General features: G+C 36.4%; 1 protein-coding gene across 7 annotated transcripts in view; it reads left to right on the plus strand.

Annotated features, from left to right (window-relative positions):
* The first annotated feature begins 9,883 nt into the window (after window positions 1–9,883).
* Window positions 9,884–21,202, plus strand: part of RNF13 (ring finger protein 13) — a 123,557-nt gene continuing 112,238 nt past the window's right edge. Inside the window, exons 1-2 of one of the 7 annotated variants that reach the window (XM_045851836.1) lie at window positions 9,895–10,184; window positions 10,971–11,076. The gene's annotated coding sequence lies outside the window, so the exon portion shown is untranslated. Of the gene's footprint in view, window positions 10,185–10,970; window positions 11,077–21,202 lie in introns of all 7 variants that reach the window. The other 6 variants (XM_045851833.1, XM_045851837.1, XM_045851838.1 and 3 more) reach the window with 6 other exon arrangements.

Below are 21,202 nucleotides of genomic sequence, written 5' to 3' on the forward strand. Positions count from 1 at the left end.
TAGGATTTTTGTGGTTTCATATTTTACATTTAAGTCTTTAATCCATTTTGAGTTTATGTCTGTATACAGTGTAAAAAAGTTGTCTATTTTCATGTTTTGCAAGTATCTGTCCAGTTTTCCCAACACCATTTATTGAAGAGATGGTTTTTATCCCATGGTATATTATTGCTTCTTTTGTTATAGATTAATTGACCATATGTGTGGGTGAATTTCTGAGCTCTCTATTCAGTTCCATTGATCTATATGCCAGTATCATGCTGTTTTGATTACTATAGGCTTTTAGTGTAGTTTGATATCAGGTAACTTGATGCCTCCAACTTTGTTCTTCTTTCTCAAGATTGCTTTAGCTCTTCAGGGTCTTTTGTAATTCCATATACATTTTAGGATTATTTGATATAGTTCTGTGAAAAATGCCATTGGTACTCTAGTAGGAATTGTAATGAAGCTATAAATTGCTTCAGGTAATATGAACATGTGAATGATGTTCATTGTTCCCTATCCATGAGCATGGTATGGTCTTCCATTTATTTGTGTTGTCTTTAATTTTTTCTTCAATGTCATTTATTTTTTAGTATTGGTCTTTTACATCCTTGGTTAAATTTATTCTTAGGTATTTTTTTGTGATTCTTAATGGGATTGTTTTTAAATTTCTCTTTCTGATAGTTTAGTACTGACATTTAAAATGCAACTGATTTCTGAAAATTAATTTTGTATTCTGCTAATTTACTAAATTCATTTATTAGTTTTAGTAGTTTTTTTGGTGTAATCTTTAAGGTTCTCTATATAAAATATCATGTCATCTGCAAATAATGATAGTTTTACTTCCTCCTTTCCAGTTTGGCTGCCTTTTTTCCTTCTCTGTTTGCTGTGGCTAGAACTTCCAATACTATGTTGAGTAAAAGTGGTGAAAGTAGACATCCTTGTCTTGTTCCTGATGTTAAAGAAAAAGCTTTCAGCTTTTCACCATTGAGTTTTGTGTTAGCTGTGAGTTTGTCAGAGCTATATGGCCTTTATTATGTTGAGGTATATTTCCTCTATTACTACTTTTCTGAGTTTTTTTTATCATAAATGCATGCTAAATTTTGTCAAATATTTTTTCAGCATATATTTATATGATCATATCATTTTTATTTTTCATTTTGTTTTTGTGGTGTATCATGTTAATTGATTTGTGGATATTGCAACCTTGTATCCCAGGAATAAATTACACTTGATCATAGTGTGTGATACTTTTAATAAATTGCTGAATTTGGGTTGCTAATTTTTTTGTTGAGGATATTTGCATCTATGCACATCAGGGATATTGGCCTGTAATTTTCTCTCTCCCTTTCTCTCTCTCTTTCTCTTTTTGTAGAATCTTTGTCTTTGATATCAGACAAAAGATGGCCTTATAAATTGAGTTTAGGAGCCTTCCCTCCTCTCAAATTATTTGGAATACTTTGAGAAAGGTAGGTATTAATTCTTCCTTGAATGTGGAAAAATTCAGCTGTGAAGTCTGCCTTCTGGTTCAAGACTTTTGTTAGGAGTTTTTTGATTATTGATTTGACTTTGTTAGTATAATAGTAACTGGTCTGTTCAGATTTTCTGTTTCTTCCTGATTTAGTCTTGGAAGCTTTCATGTTTCTAGGAATTTATCTATTTCTTCCAGCTTGTTCACATTATTTTCTTATAATCCTTTGATTTTGATGGTGCATTTGTCACATCTCTTTCATTTCTGATTTTATTTATTTGGGCCCTCTGTTTCTTTTTTTTGATGAGCCTAGATAAGGCTTATCAATTTTTATGATTGTTTTCTGATTGTTTTTTGTTTACCTTTTAAAATAACCTACTCTTGGTTTCATTGATCTTTTCTATTTTTACATAAACTCTTTTTGTTTATTCCCACTCTGATCATATTATTATTTTTTTCTTCTACTCCTTTGAGTTTTTTTGTAATTCACTTTGGTGTAAGTTTAGATAGTTTATTTGAGATTTTTCTTGTTTCTTGATTTAGGCCTATATTGCTATGAATTTCTCTCTTAGAACTGCTTTTTTCCATGTCTCATTGTTTTTTGGTCATTGCTTTTTTATTTTAATTGGTCTCAAAATATCTATTGACTTTCTCTTTGATTTCACTGGTTACCCATTCATTCATTGTTTAGTAGCATATTAGCTTTTTTGTGTTTGTGTGTTTTTCAGTTTTCATCTTGTTACTGGTTTCTAGTTTCACATCATTGTAATCAGAAGAGATACTTGATATAATTTTAATTTTCTTAAACTTATTGAGACTTTGTTTTGGCCTAACATGTGGTCAAATGTTCTACATTTGGTTCCACATTTGGTAGAAATATTACATGTGCACTTGAAAAAAATGTATATTTTGCTGCTTTTGGGTACATTTTTAAAAAAATACTAGTTAAATTTATCTGTTCTAATGTGTCATTTAAGGCTACTTTTTTCTTGTTGATTATCTATCTATCCAATAAAGTCTATAGGCTGTTAAAGTACACTACTATTATTGTATCACTGTTGATATCTCCCTTTATGTCTGTCAGTATTTGCTTTATACATTTAGGTGCACCTATCCTGGTTCCACAGGTGTTTATAAGCTCTGTCCTCTTGTTGCTTTATTCCCTTTATCATTACAAGAATTTTAATATAAAAAGAAGAAAAGAATTTCTTCTTTGTCTCTGTTACAGCCTTTTTTTAAAATCCTAATTCATTGATATAAATATTGCTACTACAGCTTTTAAAAAATTTCCTTTTGCATGAAATGCCTTTTTCTATCTCTTTGCTTTCAGTGTGCGTGTGTCTTTTAATCTGAAGTGAGTCTCTTATAGGTCTCTTGTACATATGCTTATTATATGTTTTCTTATTCATTCATCCATCTTGTGTCTTTTGATTGGAATATTTATTTTTTAAGTAATTATGAAAGTATGTAGTTATTGCCATTTTATTAATTGTTTTCTGATTGTTCTTATAGCTCTTCTCTGTTCTTTTGATATTCTCTTGCTTTCTTCTCTTGTACATTGATGACTTTTTATAGTGTTATGTGGGTGGGTCCCTCTATTTCTTGTATATCTTTTATTTAGTTTCAGCTTATGGTTATCATGTGCTTCATATATACCAAACTATGGTTATAGTGGTCTATTTTAAGTTGATGTTTTCTTCTGTTCTAACACTTTCTAGAATTACTACAATTTTAGAGCTTCAATATGACTCAGCAATCCCTCTTCTGGGTATCTGCCTGAAAAATTTGAAAACATTTATTTGTAAAGATATATGTACTTCTTTGTTCATTGCAGCATTAGTCATGGTATCCAAGACATGGAAACAACCTAATTGTTTTTTGGTGGATGATTAAATCAAGAAATTGTGGTACATATATGCAATGGAATAATATTCAGCCATAAGAAAGGATGAAATACTGCCAATTGCAACAACTGGGATGGATTTTGAGAATATCATATTAAGTGAAGTAAGTCAGATGGAAAGGACAAAATCAAATGATCTCATTTATATGTGGGCTATAAAACAGAAGGCAACAAAAGAAACAAAACAATTAAATTCATAGACATAGACAAGAATACCATATAAAGGTACTCTTATCAGATGGGAAGGAGGTTGGGGGAAGAGGAAGAGAATAAAAGGAATCTAATACATGGTGATGAAGAGAGACTAGACTTTGGGTAGTGAGCACACAATGCAACACACAGGTGAGGTATTATAGAATTATACACTTGAAACTTATATATTGTTATTAACCAATATCACCCCAGTAAATTTAAATAAGAAATAAAATCACTAAAATTTTTACTCACCCCTCCCATGTTTACATATGCTTTTGTTATTATTGTTTACTTTTTTGTGTATGCCTTAATTTACTATTTTAATTACACATAGTCTTTCTACTTTTGTCTCTACCTTTGTACTCGATTCATAATTGACTAACCCACTGCTTTTATGCTGTGTTTTCTTTTGTTGGTGAGATTTTTTTCTTTCCTATATTTTTCATTCTATTTTTGAACTTTTCCTTTCTTCTTAAAGAAGCTCCTGTCCTGGCTGGTGTGGTTCGGTGGATTGAGTGCTGTCATGAGAATTGAAAGGTCACTGGTTGATTCCCAGTCAGGGCACATACCTGGGTTGGGGGCCAGGTCCCTGGCTGGGGACATATGAGAGGCAAATGATCAATGTTTTTTTGCACACCAACGTTCTTCTCTTTCTCTTTTTCCCTTCCTTACTCTCTCCCTAAAAGATAAAAAAAAGTCTTAAAAAATAAGTTCCTTTAAGATTTCTTGTAATACTGGTTTTGTGGTGATGAACTCCTTTTGCTTTTTATTGTCTGGGAAATTCTTTATCTCTCCTTTGATCCTAAATGATAGCTTTGCTGGTAGGATGATCTTGGTTGTAGATATAGTCATACCTTGGTACTTGTCAGCTTCAGAACATGTCAAACCCTGTACTAATTGCATTTTGACGAGAAAAAAAGGTTTCAGCACTTGGCACTTGTTCAGGACTTGTTGCACTTTCTAGGAGTTCATTGAACTTGCTAGACTTGTATGAGTCATGATGCCATGATGCTGCCCTGCCAGAGAAAATGCTTCATTGCTTGGTATTCATTGGTTTTGACATTCATCACGAGTTCCAGAACAAATAACGAAAAGTATCGATATATCACTGTATTTGCCTTTCATCATTTCAGATATTTCTTGCCGTTTCACTGTGGTCTGCCACATTTCTGTTGAAAAACCAGCTGACAGTCTTATGGGAGCTCCCTTGTATGTAACTAACTTTTTCTTTTCCTACTTTTATGATTGTCTCTTTTTCTTTAACTTTTGGCATTTTAATTATAAGTCTTTGTGTGGGCCTCTTTGGGTTCATCTTGTTTGAGACTCTCTGTGCTTTCTCGACTTGTATGTCTATATCCTTCACCAGGTTATGGAACTTTGCAGTCATTATTTCTTCAAATAGGTTTTCAATCCCTTGCTTGCTCTCTTTCTTTTCCTTGTGGTACTCCTATGATACAAATGTTTGTATACTTGATGTTATTCCAGAGATCCCTTAAACTATTCTCACTTTTTAAAATTCTTTTTCTTTTTGCTGTCTGATTGTTTGTTTGTTTTGCCACCTTTACTTCCAGATTGCTTGTTTGATCCTCTGCTTCATGTTATTTGCTGTTAATTCCTTTTTGTGTATTCTTCATTTCAGTTATTCTATTCCTCATTTCTGATTAGTTCTTATTTATGTTTTCTGTCTACTTTTTACTGTTTTTAAACTCTTTTTCACTGAGTTCTTCTATTTTACCCTGAAGTTCCTTAAGCATCTTTGTAACTAGTGTTTTGCAATCTGTATCTGGTAGATTACTTATCTCCATTTCATTCAGTTCTTTCTCTGGACTTTTGTCCTATTCCATTGTTTGGGACATGTTTCTTTGTTTTCTCCTTTTGTCTGGCTTCCTGTGTGTTTTTTCCCTATGCTTCTATGTATTAGGTACATCTCCTATGTCCTTCAGTCTTGACAGAGTGGCCTTACAAGAAGGCATTGTATGGGGTGCAGTGACAGTGTTTCCCTGGTCGCCTGAGTTGGGTGCTCAAGGGGTGTCCCCTGTGTAGGTTGTGTGTGCCCTCCTATTGTAGATTTGCCTTCATTGTTGCTGGTATATCAGTGGGTGGTGTTGACCCTTCTGTGCAGTTTGCATCTCTGCCCCTTCTACCAGTCTTGACCTGGCTTTTTCTTTGTATCCTTAGTTAGAGGAATTCTGTTCAGCTATTCTTCAGTTAGCTCTCAGTGATGACTGTTCTGTAATTTAGTTGCAATTTTGATACGATCATGGGAGGAGGCAATCTCAAAGTTTACCTACTTCATCATCTTGACCAGAAGTCAATACTGTTCAATTCTTTCTGGTGTTCTTACTCAGCATTTGTTGTTTTCTTTTGATAACATCATCTGAAGTTGACACGCAAAGGTATATGATATGATCTGATGGGACAGTTATTTAAGTCACTGTAATCATGACATGAACATGTATCACAAGGTGAGCCAGTGGAATGCTCCCTCTCTGGAATTTGAACTGTAAACAGAGTAATGCAAATGGCTGGAGTTGTCCTGACAGGATGAGAATGTTGATTCTGTGGGAAGATTAGAGTTACTGGTAACTGGTCTTTATAAGATTCTACTTAAAGCATCCTTTTGATCCTGTGAGTATTCCCATATTCTTGAAATAGATTGCCTTTTTTGCTACCTAAATTTACCAGAGTTGGCTCCTGTGGTTCACAATTTAGGAAGCCTCTTTAAATCTCAGTTTATGTCAGCTTTTCAGAGAGGTTTCTCTGACAATTTGTACAATACAGGTTTGTCCTTTAATTCTCAAATGCTTTTTCTGAATATGTAAGATGATCTTATAGCTTTTTACTTTTAATGTATTAATGTGGTAAATCATATTATTACACTTTAAAATATTATCTCACTCTTAAGGAATAAACAGTATTTTTTTTTAAGCTTTGCCCATTTTAGTTTTATTTGGGATTTTTACATATTCATTCAAAATGAGGTTGGCCTATAATTTTTCTTACTTGTATTGCTTTTGTTCAGCTTTGGCATCGAGGTTATACTACCTTAATGGAATTAGCTGCAAAGCAACTAAGGTTTTCTTTTTAATTCTATGAAATGTCTTATAAAAATTTTATTATCTGTTCCTTGAAGATGTAGTGAACTTATCTTTAAAACCTATTTGAGTTGATTTCTTGAGGGGGAGGGTTGCAGATTTTTGAGTACTGTTTAAATTTCTTTAGCCTGCTTAGATTTTCTATATCTTCTCAGATGTTTGGGTAAGTTAAAGCTTTTACCTAAGAAATTGTTCATTTGACATTTTTTCATATTCATTATCTTAAGTTGTTCATAGTATTCCTTTAGAATTTTAAAAATTTGTATTCTATCAATCACTGAAACCTAGTATTATATTTTGGTTTATAACATGGGTTATATGCCACTGATTCTTTGATATTTTTGAGATTTGTGTTCTAATATCATATGCTGCCATTTGGGGAAAGATTTCTGGTATGCTTGAAAAAAAATGTTTACAGGATTCTCTATGTGTTCTCTGTGTTATCCAAATAATCTATTCTTATTAAGTTTTTGTTTGTTGGATTTATCAGTTATTTGAAATGATATGTATATAGCTCTTCAGGACAAAAAGATCAAATGCCTGTGCCTTTCTCATCCATCTTGGCTAGGCCTATTCTCATTCATGAGAGTGTTATCACTAATGAACTTTGCTTAAAGATATGTACAACTCTTTTGTGATTGTGGAATTGCCAACTTTTTCTGGTAAGCTTATAAATTCTTGCTTTAAATATTTTGAGGCTATGTTTCTATATGCATATTGGTTCAAGATGATTATAACTTTTTTGCAATCTTTTTAATCATTATTTAATAGCTCAATTTATCCTAGTAACAGTGCTCTTTGACTTTAGGTCTGTTTATCCTTCCTCAATAATAATACAGCTATACCAGCTTTGTTTTGCTTGTTGTTTGCTTAACAAATCTTTCCCCATTCTTTTACCATCAATCTTTGACTGTCCTTTGTTTTAGCACATCTTGTTAAAAAATATATAGCTGAAAATTTATTTATTTTTTAAAAGAACTTATTTGTTTATTTTCAGAGAGGAGGGAAGAGAGGGAGGAAGAGAGGGAGAGAAACATTAATGTGTGGTTGACCCTCATGTGCTACCCCACTGGGAATTTGGCTCATAACCCAGGCATGTGCCCTGACTGGGAATCAAATAGGCAACTCCCTGGTTCAAAGGCCAGCACTCCATCCACTGAGCCATACCAGCCAGGGCTGAAAATTTATTTTTTAATTGGTAAGTGTACCGCATTTACCACTTTTATAGATTATTGATGTAATTCTTCTTTCTCATTTTATATTTTCCATCTACAATACCTCTTATTTGAACTTTTCCTCCCCCTACCTACTGGCTTTGTATGGAGTATGTTTTATTTCCTTTTTAAAATCTACTGGTTTAAAAATTATACTCAATTTCTTCCTTCTCCATACTTTCTTACATCTTATTCCTTCTTTTGAGTTCAATTTTTAATTTTTTAAAGACATCCTTTAGAAGTTCTTTCAATAAAATTCTCTTAGGAGTAAATGCTGTTATTTCCTCTAAAAATGTCTTTATTTTGTCCTCACTTTTAAATGCTAAGTTAGCATGGCATATAATTGTAGGTCAACAATTATAATTATTTTATTTTAACATTTGAAGATATTATTTCATTGACCTCTAGGTTCTTTGTTGCTTTTGAGAAGGCAAGCCTCTATTCCTTTATAAGTGCAGTATTTTATTTTTCTTTCTGCTTACTTAAGTACTTCTGTTTTTCTTTAATTTTTTAAAAAATTTCACCATAATATACCTTGATATGAATTTATTCTGTTTCTTTAGGGTTTATTCCTTGGATTGAATTTGCTTTGTCATAGAAAACATTCTTGTTCAACCTACCCAGATAATGCCATTGTTTCTTTACATTACAATATGTAACATAAATTTCTGCACATTAGTGACCAGGTCATTTCTTAAAGAGTGTTAACATTAAACAGACCTCAGAGCTTTTTTTTTTTTTGATCTGAACTTTCTTAACTCCTGGAAAATAAACTTTTTGAAAAACCCTTTTGCCTGATGCCTGATTTTTTGTGTTCTGAACCTTTCACTATCTTACCAAATGAACTTATTTGTTAGCTTAAAACTTGATAAAGAAATGGGTCTTTTCTAATCTTTGGCCAGAAATTTCCTAAAAGTTTTTAAAAGTTTTGTTTGGTACTTTTTCAAGTTATCTATTGTATACACATGCCGATCAATGTAAGACACATCCAAACCTTTAGAGTTTATTTGAACCAAACTGACAATTGTTGGGAATCAAGATCTCAAATGCTTCCAAGAATAACAGTTTTGCCGTTACTTTTATGCATTTTTAGTTAAGGAAATAAATAAGGAAGATTACATAAAGGTGGGAGAAAGTAGGATAGGGGTTGGATTATAGTTAACAAAATCATGTGCTTTCTAGAGGGAAATCACACCTTCCAGGGGTATTTCCTTATGCATTTCAAAGGTGTGTTAATTCAGATGCACGGAAACAAAGAATAGGGCTTGCTTAAAAACCTTTCACTAAAGAAGTTATATGCTTGGGGCGCGACTACTCGCAAAGACCTGACCAGTTCGGAATTCATGATCAGATCACCCTATGAAGTCACCTTCTGTAAAATTTTTTTCATTCATACATGTATGAATTCCTGTGGATTCTTTACATATTCTCCTGTCCGGCCCCAAATGCTAACGTTAACTCGGCTCCCAGACAGGCGTAGGACTCCAGTTTAGCCTTCCGGCTACTCACACCTCTAATACGTGGACCCCAAACTCTAAGGCGTTTAAAGCTTTGGTAGCATCCATTCCACTCTCACGCTACAGACTCGGTGCTAAGGGGATGAGGCCTCTTTCTCCCCTCTTCCGCCTGTCAGGCGAGGCTGGTGCTGGAACCAGTGCCAGGCCCTCCCAGGGACAGCTCCCTAGCTGGGTCGGAGGCTGCTTTGGCCGAACAGCTAGGTCGGACCAGGGTGGCCGCTCGGTCCAATCCCCCAGAATCCTTTCTGTCATTCTACCCCCTCCCCTCCTGAAAACAGGTCAGATTCATCAGTCTTGCTCTAGAAGTATGCCCCGCCCGGCCCTTCCTTCCAGCGAAATCACGTGGCCCAGAACGGGACTGTGCGAACTGGGTATTTCTATAAGCTGGGCCAAGGCTGGCACAGACACTGAGCGTGAGAGTGGGAAGGAGGTTTAGCAAGCAGCTCTGTGGCCCAATGGCTTACTTCTGCTTTCGGCTGTAGGCCAATGAGATGCATGGGGCGGGACTTCCGCCTCGCCTGGTGTTGTCCTCCCGCTAGACTCCGGGTGGTAGGGGCGGTGCGGATTTTCAGCTATGGAGTCGGGATAGGGAGTACTCCGCAGAGACGCGGCCAGCAAGCTTATTTGAGTGCTGGGAGTCAAGATTCCAGGTAAGAACCTCTACGAACTCGAAGCAGCCTCGAAGCCACCTCGAAGTGCCAGGTGGCAGGCCTGGCCCGGAGAACACACCCCTTCATCTGCTTTTCGTAAAAGGTAAAGAAAAAAAAAGCTCTGCCCTGGGAAGACTGAGTCCTTCTACACCTCCATCCCGTGAGTTTTTGTTTGTATTTAAAGTTGTTGGTTTATCCATATGGCTTTTTACATTCCCCTGCTGAGGTGGCAGGAGCTCGGGAGATGTTTGGAGGCTTTTCTTGGTTGAGCACTTGCCGCAAAGTCCCCAGAAGAAGTTGCCAGACTTAAGTTGCGGGGACTCGGTAATCTTTGAAAAAAGAAGAAAGCTGTCACCTCCTTTCCTTCTAACCTTTTTCCTCCTCCCGGTCCCTCTCCCCCACCCCACTGGAAGCTCAGATTCAAGGTGGGCCGTGACTCTGCTAGGGACAGATTCTACGTCCCTGCCCTCTTAAAGTCTGCTCTGCCCAGAAGCTTATTGAGTTGAGCCGCACAGCTGAAAGAACTCTGTACCAGAGAGGGAGTGGGTGACACCAAAGCCTGGCGACCCCAGAGGCACTCAAGCAACTAGGGTGGCAGCCAGAGTGTTCTCTGTCAGTTTGTGGTGAATTCCTCTATTTGCCCTAATTTGGCAGTAGTAAATTTCCAAAACTATCATATCATTCTCAGATTCAGCACCGTGGGCAGCCGCTCAGGTCCTTTTGTTGCGCCAAACCTGCCCGCCTGTTATTTGCCAGTGATGCAGCAGGAACAGCGAAAATGAAGGCATTTCTGTCAACACTGATCTGTTGTTTTCCAAGGAGAACATTTACAGTTTGATACAATATAAGTAATACGGGTATGCCGCCAGAGAGTTCTAGTAGAGAAACAGATAAACTCAAGATTGGAGTGTTTAATTTATTTAACGATAGTTTTTAATGGGTTTAGGAGATGAACTCCACTTCACGAACCAAACCAAACCAAACCAAACCAACCCTTTAAACAGGAGACAAGAAGTATCGAGAAATATGAGAGGACATTCTGCGGAATAAGAGTAAATATTTCATGAAGCTTTTGTTTTTAAATAATGTGTGTTTGAAGAGGAAGAGGTTAATGATTACCATATTATTGTGGATTATGTCAAAACACTGGATTCCAAACTTGGGGGTCAGGCTGGGTTCAGCCTTCAGCTCTGTTATATACTTATAAAATGTTACATGGATAAGCCTCAATTTTTTTAAAAGAATTGGGTAGAGCCCAGTTATTTCTGTTTCAGAAATGACAACTGTTTTTAGTTCTGCCTTTATTTGAAGCCAGCCAGCTTGATGTCTCCATGTGTAATAGTAAGTCACGTAGACAGAATCTTGTTTGTGAGGTTTCAGTACTTGAAGAGTGCTGGAAGGATTTGGAGTCAATTCTCATCTATCCTTGTTTAAAAGCTAATTTCTCTCAGGCATTTTGTTACTAGGATTCAGCACCCTTCCTTTGAATATTTTCTGCATCTCAGAGTAACAGATTCTCAGATCTTAGAAGTTTTCAGAAATTAATTTTAGTATGTAAGGGTAGGACTAAGGGTATGATAGACTTATGTCTTTGAGTAAATTGGATAGGAAGGCATTTTATGTTTTATAGTTTATTGCCATTGAGGTGTTTGAAATAAAATGGCTTTGTGAAATATCATGGTGTGCTTACTTCATGTTGTTATGACCTAAAAACAGCTAGTGTTTAAATTAAAAGTATGATTTTGGACATTTTAAAATCTGGGAATTAATGTTTAGTGGAAGGCAAGATTAGTTTGAATCAAAATTGTGTTTTGCACCATTTGACATGTTACTACCATATGGCATTGCATATGGTAGTTTCACATGACAAAAAGGGAAGAAAGTTGGTAAGCCTTGTAGTTTTCTTAAAAGAGGAAACAATAGGCAAGTGAATTTCTTTTAATACATTATGGTGGTTAATCATTGTTTGAAAATTTATGTATTCTGCAAATATTGAGCATATATAAAATATAGTATTAAGCTCTTACATTTTGCAAAAGTTGATTTGGGAACAGTGAGAGCATAATTGGTATTGTCAGAGTTTACATGTCGTAGCATATAAATAGCAATGACAGTAATAATAGCTAACATGTCCAAATTCAATTCTAAGCACTTCATGTTGTCTCATGTAATTCTCATTGTTATCAATGTGGTAGTTAGTACCATTATCCCCTGTTTATAGACAGAGAACGAAGGCATCACAAGTGCATAACTTGCTTAGTTCACACAGGTTGTTAGTGGAGTTGCTGAAATGTGCACAGAGGCATTCTAGTTGTCATGTTTTATTAAAAAATACAGAATACTAAGGAGTTATTTTGGATTCCTTTCTTGCTGGTTTGGGTGATGGATGACTTTGGGTAAATGCCTTTGGCCCTTAGTTTCTTCAGCTCCTTCCTCAAAAAAAGAAATGTAGTATGAAGCCATTATGTTTCTGTGAGGATTAGGATAATTTATAAAAGTGCTAGAGAGAATATGTGTTCAGTAAATGATATGCCTCAGCTGTTTTCCTTTCGTGAGGATGTGGCCATTCAGAAATTGTTAGTTGGGGGAGGATGGGAGAAGAAAGCTAGTTCCACATAAGGGCACTGCCCAAACAGAGGTGCAGAGGTAGAAAAGCAGGAAACATTTGCCCAAGTTGTCTGTTTAAGGAATAGGCTGTTAAGGATACCAGGATACAGATTATGAAGATCTTTAAATGCCAGGATAAGGATTTTGTACAAGATTCTTAGTTGAAAAGAACCCCTCTTTGTGGATATTAATCTTTAATAGAAGTCTGCGGAGTTTAATTACAGTAGTTGAGTCAAGAAGTGATGATAGTGGGATTGTAGTGAAGGGTATAGAGAGCTGAGAAATATTGACATTGGCATGGGAACTGACATAAGTATGAGTGCAAGACAAATTTTGGGGAGGATAGTGATGCTGTTAACAAAAATAAGGATTTTATGAAGAATAGGTTTTGGTGGAAGGGGATTTAGGAGAACACTTTATGATAGGGATTTCAGAGCTGAAGAGTTGTTCAGATGTTTGGCAATGTAAAATGGGTACTGGGAGCTTTGTGTATTCCATAAAAAGGGAAGAGATAAATAGCTCACATTTTGAGGAAGTGGTCTATAGCAATCATTTGCCTGAGAGTCAAAGATTCATAGGAGTGATGTGACTCCTGAAGGTCTTCAGAAATGCAAATTTCTCCCTTGATAGGGTTATACCCACTGTTTTTCCCTGTTAAGTGTTTTGTGCCATGGGAGGATAAGAGGGGAGGTAGTATAAGTAAGGAGGTAAAATTTTGGGAACCTAGCAAGACTCCCATTGATCATTTCAAAAAGAGCCAATAAATTGGAGGCTCACTAAGAACTTGAAAAGGTGGTGTGTTTTTTATATGGGGCCAGGCATTTATACACACAGTTCTTAGTTGTAACATCTCCAGATTTGTTATTCTTGTTATCTCCTGTTTGTTACCCTCAATAGATCAATAGCAAAACCTTTAACATCAGAGAGCCTGTGTGCTTGTTAGGGGAACGGTAACAAGAGGGGACCTAGAAAGATTATGTTCTGCTTATTTATGGCTAAGATTGTGGAACAAGAACCTCAAAGGATGAGGACAAAGCTACCTGGTGTGGTGGGAAGAATAGAGATTCTGTGAATGAATCTCTGGGCTACCTATTCTCTGGTTTTGGTTTCCTCATTCTATAAAATGATGATGATAATACCAATTCTGACCTTTGATAAGAAAGAAGGGGAGTCTGCGGAGATCCTTTGCGCTTGAAAAAATGGCTCAGGTCTGAATAGTAGAAGAGCCTATAGATTTCCTCTATTGGCAGATTTTCTAGGGTTTGGTGCAGTTGAGTAGAACATGATGTTATAAATTAAGCAGTATAATTTATGCATCACTGAACTATTTTAGTTTCTTACAATGCATGGCCTGATCTGGCCAATCAAATAAAAAAGTGAACATTAGGCTCAAGCAATAAGACAAGGAAAAGTTCACATATTCTGTCACACTATTGTTGGAAACATTACTTGGATCCTGCTACTTACAGGTTTTCTATAGCATTCATTCATCCAACAAATATTTAAAGTACCTTCTATGTCAGGAACTGTTCTAGGCATTCAGAGTACATTAGTGAACCAAAGAGCTGACCTCATAGAGCATGTCTTCTACTGGGAGAAATAAGATATATTTTAATAATGGAAAGTGATTAGATTTTTCTTGTACTATATATTTATAAAAACACCATCTTAATAGTAAAAGTACTATACCAGATTGTACCTAATTTTGTAGAGCACTTTGAAGGAAGGGACAATGTTATTCCTACTCATGTGTGTCTCCCCATTTCCCTTTCTTCCCAATAGAATGACTTAGATGTATTTAATAATTAGCAAATGAAGGTACTAATTAAATGTTTATGATGGGAAGAAGGAGATTATGTTAAAGTGAGGCCGGTTCTTAAAGAAATCAGTAAAATGTAGCAAGTATTAAGGACCCATACACTCACTAGACTGAAGGTAGGGAAAATGAAAAAGGTGCATATGCATTACCTGGCTTGCCTACAAGGTGGAAATAGAAATGAGGTTAGATTGTAGTTGAAAATATCAACATTAAGGATGACTTTTCATAAATGAGTTGACCTCTTAGTTCATTTCCTCATTTGTAAAATGAGGTAGTTGGAATTTTCTAGTTAACAAATCTGTTTCTAAAGTTTCTTGCAAAATCTCTATTACAGTAATGTTTCACTTTATAATATAAAGTAGAGCTGATCATGAGCTTTCAATGAATAATAATAGGGGACTAAATTTATATTAATGAATGAGATGCTTAAAAAAGTACCTACAAAACTATTGTTACCTATTTGATGTTATTTACTAGGAAGACCACATTGTAATTTTTTTAAATGCCAATTATAGCCTAATATATAGTTTTCCTTTTTGCCATTATATAGGAAATATAAACTATACTATTTTACATGTTAATAATGGATCTTCATACTTATACTTTCATACTTTAATTTTACAACAGCCTTTGGTTATTGTGCTAGGTGTTGAGTATACCAGGTTGAAAAGGTTTAGTCTCTAACTTCAAAGACTTTAAAGAATAATGGGAATAATGAAAAATTAAATTAGTTTACATTGGCACATAATAAGTATCTAGGAGAAGAAGACATTAATATGGTCAGAGAAGAAAGACTGAGAAGGTACAGCAAAGGATAAACTTGGAGTCATAGGCAAGAGTCAGTTTATGAAGAACTTTCTGTGCAAAATCACAACTTAGTTTTGAGCTTTATTCTGAAAGTTATTTAATCTGTTAAGGAATTTTATGCAAGGGTAACATGATCAGGCATTTTTATATCTGTATTTCTCTTGAAGGAAGATGAAGAAGATATGTTTTACTTCAAAGACATAGTCATAACTGAGGAAATCAGTCTTTTAACTCTGAGATAAAGCTTGAGAACTGTCAATTTTGTGGTTTTAGAGTAGTAGTAACCATGAAAAATTTAGACATTAAAACATTTCAATATTTTGTTCATAACCACATTAATGTAAATTGAAAAGGCAACTGAAATGTTGGGATATTCTCCTTATTGAAATAAGAGAGCTACTTCTGGTCAGCTATAAGAACTTGATTTATAATCATTTCTAAGGGACTATAAATTTGTTGAAGTTTAATTGAATGTAATTTTTAGTTCAGCTTCACTAATGATCAAGCTATCCAGTTAAACTTTATAGAGGGAATTTCCAGGGGGGAATAATCATACCTGGTGATAGGTGAATATTTCTAAATCATCATGGAAGAGAAAAGGAATTGAATTACTGTTTTGCTTAGTAATTACTGTTTTTGCTTGAGTAATTGAGTTACTTAAATGTTGCCCTGACTGCATGGCTTACTTGGTTGGAGTGTTGTCCTGTACACCGAGATGTTCCAGGTTAGATCCCCAGTTGGGGTGGGTGGGGAAGGCAACCCATAGATATTTCTTTCACATCCATGTTTCCCTCTTTCTCTCCTTTCCTCTTGCCTCCCTCCCTCCTACCTCTCTTTCTAAAATCTATAAATATATATTCTCTGGGGAGAATTAAAAAAAAAACTTAAATGTTGGAGAGTGCTTTATTTGTCTAATTACTGTGCTTGTAATTTATGTGTTTGACCTTCAAAAAGGAAGAACTGTGCTTTTATTTATACATTTCTCCAACACTTATTATAAACAAACACTAAATGCTTTAAAGATTTTTTTTGAGGTGAAATTCATGTAATGTAGAATTAATGATTTTAAAGTTAACAATGAGTGGCATTTAGCTCATTCATAGTGTTGTACAACCACCACTTCCACCTAGTTCTGAACCATTTTTATCACTCCAAAATAAAACCGTATACTCATTAAGCAGTTATTCCCCATTCCCTGCTGCCCTCAGCCCCAACCACCACCAGTCTGTTTTCTAGTTCTACGAATACCCTAGATACCTCATTTATTCTGAAAATCTCATATGAATGGAGCCATACAACATGTGACCTTTTGTATTTGCTGCTTCCACTGAGCACACTGTTTTTGAGGTTATTCCATGTTGTTGCAAGTCACATGGTTGTGTCAGTATTTCTTTCAGTTTTATAGCTAAGCCATTTTGTTGTATAGTATATACCACACTTTAGACTCATATCTGTTTAAGGATGTTTGAATTCTGTCTACCCTTTGGTTGTTGTGAACATTGTTGCTGTGAACATTCATGTGCAAGAATTTGTTTGCATGCCTATTTTTGGAGGGGTGGGGGTTGCATACCAAGAGTTCAATTGCTTGATCATATGGTAATTCTATGTTTAGCTTTTTGAGGAGTCACCAAACTCTTTTCCATAGTGCATGGATTATCTTACATTTCCACCAGCTATGTATGAGGTTCTAGTTTCTTTACATTATGGCCACCAACACTCATTCTTTTCTATTCTTTGAAGTTAATATTACTGCTATCATCGTGGGTATGAAGTAGTGTCTCACAGTGGTTTTAATTTGCATTTCACTAGTGACATTGAGCATCTTTTTATGTTCTTGTTGGCCATTTGTATATTTTCTTTGGAGGAGTGCCTATTCACCTTCTTTGACCATTTTTTTTAAAGACTTGATTCATTTATTTTTAGAGAGAGGGAAAGGGAGGGAAAAGAGGAGAGAATCATTATGAGAGAGAAACATCAATTGGTTGCCTCTTACATGTGCTCTGATTGAGGACTGAACCTGCCACCCAGGCATGTGCCCTGACTGGGAATCGAACTGGCAACCTTTTGTTTTGTAGGATGATGCCCAACCAACTGAGCCATACCAGTCAGGGCTAACGATTTTAAAATTGGGTTTTGCCCTTAATGCCTTTTGATGCATAAGAGTTTTAATGAAGACCGGTTTATTTTTGTTGCTCATGCTTGTGATACCACATATCTAAGAATACATTGCTGAATCCAAGGTCATGAAGATTTATCCCTATATTTTCTTCTAAGAGTTTTATCAATTTAGTTGCTATATTTAGGTCATTGACTCGTTCTGAGTTAATTTTTATATGTAGTATAAGTTAGGGGTACACCCTCATTGTTTTGCATATGACTACATAATTGTTGCAGTACCACTTATCAAAGAGCTATTATTTCCTGTGCGAATGGTCTTGGCATCTTTGTTGAAATAAGTTGGCCATAGCTATATGGGTTTATTTTTGGACTCTCAATTCTATTCCTGTGGTCTATATGTTTATTCTTATGCCCATAACACTATAGCTGGTTTAATGGAGATGAAGTCCTTTAGTTTTTGCTTGTCTGGGGATCTCTTTGTCTCTCCTTCAATCCTAAATAATAACCTTGCTGGGACAATTATTCTAGGTTGCAGGTTACTTTCATCATTTTAAAGATGTCATGCCATCCCATTCTGGCCTATAAAGTTGCTGCTGAAAAGTCACTTCATAGTCAGCATAGTTTTTGTCTTGCTTCCTTCAAGATCATTTCTTTATCTTTAACTTTTGGCATTTTAATTACAGTATGTCTTGGCATGGGTCTCTTTGGGTTCATCTTGTGTGGAACTCTGCTTCTTGAGTGAGGATATCTCTTTCCTATTCCAAGTTAGGAAGGTTTTCAGCTATTATTTCTTTAAATAAAATTTCTGTTCCTTCTCTTTCTTTTCCTTCTGGGACCTCTATAATACGAACGTTTTTGTGCTTGATGTTATCCCAGAGGTCCCTTAAACTATTCTCATTTTTTAAAATTCTTGTTTCTTTTTGCTGTTCTGTTTGATTTCCAGTAGTTTGTCTTCCAGGTTGCTGATTTGTTCTTCTGTGTTGGCTACTCTGCTGATGATTCCTTCAATGTATTTTTTTCATTTGCAGTTACTGGCTTCTTCAGCTCTGCTTGGTTATTTAAAAGAATTCTTCCTAAGTTTTCTGTTTCACTCTCAGAATTGGTAAGCACCTTATACTGTATCTTTGAATTCTTTATCATGCAAATTACTTATCTCCATTTCCTTAGTGTTTCCCCCACCCCTGGAGATTTTCTTTGTTTCTTCATTTGAGAAGTATTCTGTTTACATTTTGTTTGACTTTCTATGGTTATTTATTTGAACTGGACAAAACAGCTCTCTCTCTCAGTCTGGAGGAAGTGGGTTCTGTATAGCCTCTGTGTGCTGGGTGGTGTTGGCAGGCTAGCTGGAGCTGAGCAGATGCCTATGGTGTCTGGGGTGCTGGCCTACTGAGCCAGAGAAGCCCTGAAGCCAGTTGCACATAGTAGTGCCCTGTTGATCCTGCTTGCTTCCTTTGTTTGGAGCTGAAATGTGCTCGGTGGATGTTTTTTTGAGGAATGCTCTGTGGTGACCTCTCAGGTAGGGCAGAGCACCTGGATAAAGTTGCCATCTACCCTGTGGAGGTGGAAGGGAATGTATGTAATGCTGCTCTCAGCAGCATCTTTGATCTTAGAGAGTTCCCGTAGTTCTTGGAGGGCTCTTGTGACTCCCAAGCCTTTTTTATAGCATTTCTCTCTTGTTTGTTTTACAGTGAGTGACCTTGTGTAGAAGCAACCTCTGTGTAGGCTGTGTGCTGGGTAGTTTTGGAAGGTCAGTTGGAGCCTGGAAGTCGCTTATGGCATCTGGGACAGTGGCTGGCTGGGCTGGAGTGGCTGTGGGGAGGGAAGCCAGGTGCTCGTGGTGAAGCCTTGTTGATTCTTTTTCCTCCCTTTATTTGTAGTGCCTGGGGAAGTGTGGCTTTAAGCAGGGCAAAACACTCTAATGGAGCTTCTGTTGGTCCTACAGAACTGGAGGGGGATGTAAACTGGTGATCACTGTCACCTCCAGTCTGGAAAGTTGCTGCAGTCCATGGAAAGCTCCCCCAGTTTCCTAGCCTTCTCTATATGTCATTCTCTTTCTCTCCTTCTTGTTGAGAAGCAGTTCATTTATACTTCAGTTGTCTCACAGGAGTGATTGTTCTCTATGTATACATTTCTATTTCAGTTTGTTCAGTGGTGGGGGCTGTCCTTTCACATCTTTTGTAAATGAAATTTTTAAAAAATCTTTGCCCAAGGATACATTTATTGATTTTTAGAGAGAGAGGAAGGGGCGGGGGGAGAGAGAGAGAAGAGAAACATCAATGTGAGAGAGAAATACCAATTGGTTGCCTTCTTGTATGCACCCTGACTGGGACTGAACCCTTAACATCAGTATGTGCCCTGACTGGGGATCGAATCCACAGTCTTTGGTGTATAGAGTGATGCTCCAACCAACAGAACCACCTAGCCAGGGCATAAAATTGTTTTTTTAATTTTATCTTTGGATTGTTCATTGCTGGTATATAGAAATACAACTAGTTTTTGCATGTAACATTGATTTTTCAGCAGTTCATTTTCTTTTTTACATATGTGAGCTGGATTATATAGACAATAAGAAATAATAACTAAGAAAGTGGAGCACTAAAGAATTTTGATCTCTGTTGTATGATTATTCTGAATGTAAATAGTATGGAGTGTCCCTATAGTATGGAATTGAATGATTATTTAATTAAATTATTGCATTCCTGGTGTCATGTCACATATACTTGGCCATATAATAGAAGAGAGAACATTTCATTTTGTTTTCTTTATGCTAGGAGAAAGGTTTAAATATAGTAACATGCTTAAAATTTAATAATAATCCCCTGGCTGGTGTGGCTGAGGTGGCTGGAGCATCATCCTGTAACTGAAAGGTTGCAGGTTCAATTCCATTCTGGGTGCATAGGACCCCCAATCCGGGCGCATTCGAGAGGCAACCAATCTGATGTTTCTCTCCCACATTTATGTTTCGGTCTCTCCCATCCTCTCTTTATAAAAGCAATGAAAAAGTGTCCTCAGGTGAAGATAAAAAAATTTATTTTAAATAAATAAGAATGATTATTTGTGACTTAAATTCTGATGTTATAGAGAAAGCACAAACCATATTTATTACTGAATCTTGTTTAGAGATCCATGAATAATAAAAATAAGATTGGAGTAGAAGCTTATTTGAATATATAAGTTATTAGTATACTTTAGTTTTGTTACCAAACAAAAAAAGGGGGGTTTGTCTGTCTGCCACCACAAAAGCCAAACTTATGAGATAGTTGCTGGTAAAAAAGGAAAGAGGTTTTATTCAGATGCTGTGTGATCTGGGAGAATGGCAGATTCCTTTTCTCAAAGCCCACCTCCTCTGCAAAACCAAGACAAAGTCCAGACATTCTCAGTAATACCAAAACAAAAGCCAGTTCCCAGAGTTCCTGCCCCTTTTTAAAGTATTGTCCTTTGGGCCTGCAGATAGCTTCTAAGTGGTTATCCAGGCAGCTTAGCTTGTTTCCAGTTGCTGCCCATTTCAGGCTCCCTCCTGGAGGCCGTGGACCATGTGGCTTCTATGGCCACAGGATGGTTTGTTCCCAGGCTGGAAAGCTTGCAAATGCATGGCCCATGCATCACCAGCTGGGGGAGAAAGCGACCCACTGGAGGCCATGTACCATGCAGCTGCTAAGGCTTTAAGGTAGCATGAATGCACCAGTGAATGCATCACCAGGTTGGCAAAAGAGGGAGAGAGAGAGACTCCCTCCTGGAGGCTGTGTACCACATGGCCTTAGTAGCCATGAAGCCCTTGGAGAGAATAGACCAGCCCACCATCTGAGTGCAGGCCATTAGCCAGTGAG

Source organism: Phyllostomus hastatus, unplaced genomic scaffold (genome assembly GCF_019186645.2).
Source record: "Phyllostomus hastatus isolate PE091 unplaced genomic scaffold, TTU_PhHast_1.1 phas_contig_86, whole genome shotgun sequence".
NCBI lineage: Eukaryota > Metazoa > Chordata > Mammalia > Chiroptera > Phyllostomidae > Phyllostomus > Phyllostomus hastatus.